The 4,870-nt window shown below is 40.2% G+C and overlaps 1 non-coding gene across 1 annotated transcript; it reads left to right on the forward strand.

Moving 5' to 3' along the window:
• The first annotated feature begins 3,994 nt into the window (after positions 1-3,994).
• TRNAA-CGC (transfer RNA alanine (anticodon CGC)) lies at positions 3,995-4,066 on the forward strand. The gene has a single exon. It is a non-coding gene; the product is annotated as a tRNA-Ala (tRNA).
• The last annotated feature ends 804 nt before the right edge of the window (positions 4,067-4,870 follow it).

A 4,870-nucleotide genomic window follows, 5' to 3' on the forward strand; every position in this document is an offset into this window, starting at 1 on the left:
TTTCAGTGTACAATGAATGGACTATACTATCCAAGTGTATCTGAAAGAATTACAATATATTTGAAGTGAATTTTAATGCTCAAAGTAGCTATAACTTCCTGTTCCAGTAGTAAAGTGCATATGGCAATGAACATCTGTGGACATCGAAGTCAACCTAAGGTCTAATTGCAATACCAGATGCTACAGTGACACAGTCAATGTCAGAAATTCACTGTAAAATTTTATATCCAGAGATCTACAGCTCACTTAATCATGTATACTTGGATAAAACCTCATCCATAAATTGTAAGCTCAGAAGTTACTGCAGAAATAAAGAAGCCCAAAGCTCCCCTGGTAGAGGGAAATAACACTAGCAGTTCTACTGAAAACCACAAAAACTGTAGTAGGTAGAATCTAATTAGGTAGTTATCTAACCCACTTAAAATCAAATAGCGATGTACTTATTATTACATGTCTCTGTAAGATGTATACACATATTCTGTGTGGACAGCTTCTCATCTGTGGCCCACACTACAAGCAATGAACTATTGTTCTACTGGATAAAATAATTTTCAGTTGACACAGCTATGTTCACAGTCATAGTGTAGAGATAGCCTTTGTAAATAGTACAATGTATAAATGATATATATGACATCCTCAGTCACCTCAGAAATAATTTTGTTCAAATATGAACATTTAATTTGCATGGAAGTCTTCAAGTCTTACAAGATTTTTATTATCACAAGAAAGAGATTCAACTAAGCAATGATACTGAACATAGATAGTAGGGTTTCATGAGCAAGGGCAACACCTCACAGCAGTTTAAAATGAGAATGAAGTCTGCTACAGTTAATGGAAATAGCAAAGAGAAAGTTTAATTAGCCTATAATTAAAGGAGTTGAAATTCATACAGGATCAGAGTGAAGCGTCCTGTTTTTGTAAAACGTGCTCTAGATTTTTTTCTAATGACAAGTAATCTCTCCATGTCATTCAAAGAAAATACACAATCCTTTAACATACAATTCAGTGAAGAGCCAGGAAGGCTGGAGTACAACCCAGATAGAGATCAAACATTAACTTCTGGCCTGCAAAACCACCTTCTAGGACTTCTCCACCTAGATCGTGATGCAGTCTTGGAAAAGACAGTTTCTGGATCCTATGCTCACCAGTCTTGAACTGTAGTAACGGAGACTGTGGTGTTCCCACTGATATAAAAGCTCCAGAACCAGGCTCCAAATGTTTACATAAAAGTGGACCAGAATTAAGTCTTCATCTTCACTGCTAACTATTGCAATTTATACATTGCAAAAACATAAATTGATGCTTCCAAAAGCCATGAAATCTGTTTTATGTTTTTTTTAAACCAATCAAGCAAGGTTATCATAACACTGTATTTGGGGGCCAATTTATTCATCGGCTAAAGGGGTTTTTGAGCCTTTAGGGACCATCTCTCCATCTTTATACTATACAAAGTTCCCTACCAGACTGAAAAAAAAAGGCTGGTTAATCAGTAAATACCACAAATATCTGTACTTGATATGAAAATCAGTTCTCCTTTGGGAACTTACCCACCCTAGCTGTCACTAATGCAGTTCAATGACTGAACTAGCAGCAGATGAGCTGATAGTCTTCAGGTCATCTGATTCTTAAAGAGAAGGCTAGGAAGTAGCTGCAACAAACTCATACAGGTCTTCTGGTCTCAACAACTAGGGAACCAGGACAGCAGGGTGCAAATGAAGTGCCATGGACCATAGGAACCATCAAGTAGTGTCAAAATTGGGATCCAATTACAAGATTAATAATTCTGAATTTTGGTTCTCTTTAGCATTAAATATAGGGTAGTTCCTCATCCAATGTAAGGTTGGTTTCTCTTTCCTGGAAACATATTAAAACTGCTCAGGTGACTATGCATTTCATTCAGTAGGCTATTGTCTGATCCAGAGCTATTTATCCAAGTAATTACTGGCCTTCTCCAACCTTTGCCCATCTTTTCTGTAGATGAGTTCTGGGGAAGCTTCCATCTCTTATTGGATATTTGTACCAGGAGTTGTAAACAACGACATGGTAACGCTATCTGGCATTTCTAAGCTCAACCATTACGCAGGTAAAGAAAATCATTAGTGTGAAACAAGCTGATGCATTGATGTCTGCCTAAGTCTGACAAACAGCAAGCATGTAGCTTCATCCACCAGACAGAGGTTTCAACTGTGACACGTGGTAATAGGAGTGTAAACAGAGATAAAGCTATCTGCGCTTACCAGAACTGCAGCTTACGTATCCCATCACTTTGTTCCTTTACGCAGCAGCGTACAATGAGGCCTGTTATGAGACACCGTTCCTCTCCACTCACAAGCCAGCTCTAGACTGCCAGGGAGGCGGCAAACTTGCTGCTTTTTCTGTGCTCTTATTTCCCCCATTTAACCTATAAGATGAGTTGCTCTTCCGACTTACTCTTTTTATAGCAAAAAGATAACGATACAGCAGAAACATTCGACTAATATACGTAAGCAGGAGATACTGGCAGAGAAGCTTTTGGAATACAGTTAAATCAATTAATTAAATCAACTCCTAATGCAGTCCGTCAAGAAACAGAAACAGTAACTGCAGGCAACACAGCTTGTCTGAAAAACTTATGGTGCTCAAACAGATGCAGAGAAAAATGGTAGAGGGAACCAGCTGTCCCAAAGAGAACTGAAGCTAGGCCATAGGAACCACTGGCAACTGTACAAGAAAAAATGCCAGCTGGCGGCCACTGCTGCAGTAAGTGTCTTACCAAATGAACAGCTTCATGATCTTGAAACCTACAGAGAAAGAGCAAAAGAAGCTTCTATGCTCAAGAAGGAGGAGTCAGACATCCCAGACGGGCTGGAAAGAGACTGGCACCAACTACAAAAGGAAGACATTAAGGACTTTATTGACTAAGGACTCTCCCGAGAATGCTCACGAGATGCCAAAAGCATGTTCCCCAGTGAAGAAAAAAAAAAAAAAAAAAAAAAAAAGAAAGAAAAAGAAAATCACAGGAAGTTTCTCAGCTTTTTCTAGACTCCCTCTGACTTCTGCCCTCCGCCACTTACCACACTGGATCGCCCTGTCCAGACCAGAACTGACTAGATGGCTCTGAGAAAAAGAACGATGGGTAATGGGGCATTGACACAGTTCTCATCCGTGGCCTCATTTTGCATTTAGAATTAAAACTTGAATAGCCTTCCTCCTAATATCTTCTTTTCTTTTGATTCCACAAAGTTGTTCTTGACACATTCTAATAGTAAAAAAATTAGTTGGGAATCCGAAAGAAGATAATTTGTACAAAAATAAAAGATGAATTCATGATTCCAAGAAAGGAAGATGTGAAAAGAATAAGAATAATTGATTTCAGAAATTTAAGAAGTAGCAAGGCAGTCTCTCATGGGAAGCTAACCTACAGGATTTTGGAGTATGAGAGAACTGGCAGTTATTATAAGAGACAAGACATTATAAGAGACATCAAATGCACAGAAGCAGACTATCAGATTGAAAAAAGACAAAAAAAAAAAAAAAAAAAGGGAGAAAAAAGGAGAGAGACAGAAGAGACAGCTTAGTAAGAGACCTATGACCCAAAACTCAGGAAGAAATAGTTAAAAAAAAAAAGACACATGAAGACAGAAAATAGAACATCTAACTAAGGGACTAATGGTAAATACAAAATGACAGTACACTTTCGTAATTCTGAAAGCTGACAGATTGAGATCAAATGTTGAGATGGTATTTTTCCAGGAAAAAAAAATGCTCATGGTCAGATTCAGTGTTTACTTCCCTTCTCCACACACACATACTCATAAAAGTCGCATTCATGTAAACACACACAAACACACACGCACAGCAACTACTGAAGATACAACACAATTACTCATACATAAGCAAGGATTTTCAGAGAATATGAAGTCGCCTTATGCACAGACCAATTTTTTGCTAGCATGCAAGACTACCTAATGAAGTTGTAAGACTTTAAAAATATTTCAATTTATTCTGTAAGTAAGGGGATGTAGCTCAGTGGAAGAGCGCCTGCTTCGCATGCAGGAGGTCCTGGGTTCAATCCCCAGCATCTCCAGGGAAGGCTTTTCTCCTCCATCTCTACCCCTCCCCAGCAGGGACCAGGAGGCATTGCTCCTGTCCAGAAAGTGCAGGCTCACCCTCTGACAGCAATGTCCTGGGGGTGGTGGAAGTCCCTGTGTGGGCAGACCCTGGCCCTTGGGGTAGAGGGATAGTGTAGTGGTTATCACATCCACTGTGTAGTGGTTATCACATCCACTTTATGTGCTGAAGGTCCTGGGTTCAAGCCCCAGTGGAAGCAGCACCAGGAAATCCTTGGGAGGTTGGACTACATGATCTCCAGAGATCCCTTCCAACCTTGCTGATTGTGTAAAATATTCTTTTTAGAGGAACTACTGCTGATCATGCTCTGCTTGCGGTACGCCCTTTACCCCTGAACAGAGGTGAGCAGCGGGTGCTACAGAAGAAGCAAGCAAAGGGAGCCGGGCACTCCCTGCTGTTCCCAGTGGTGCTCCGGCTGGCATATAGATACTGTGTGGAAAGACGAAGCCCATCTCAAACGCAGAGAGTCAGCAAGGGGAAAGACTGGCACAAGAAGACACCAGAGCTGAGTTCTATACAAAAAAAGAATACTAATAGAAATTTATTTGGTTGCTTCCACACACTCATGATTTTTGTCTTCAAGAGTTTTATCAGAAGGATTGGTATGAAGGCAAGTGACACAGAGCAGGGGATTGCACACCTGAAGATGTGCAGAGAAGAGATAATTTCCAGGGCAGTATGGTGTAGCTCCCACTGCTTATCGAGAGGCGATGCTTCCATGAATCTCCTCCTACCTTGCATCCTTTCGTTTCTGTACGTA

This window comes from Rhea pennata, chromosome 1, assembly GCF_028389875.1.
Source record: "Rhea pennata isolate bPtePen1 chromosome 1, bPtePen1.pri, whole genome shotgun sequence".
NCBI lineage: Eukaryota > Metazoa > Chordata > Aves > Rheiformes > Rheidae > Rhea > Rhea pennata.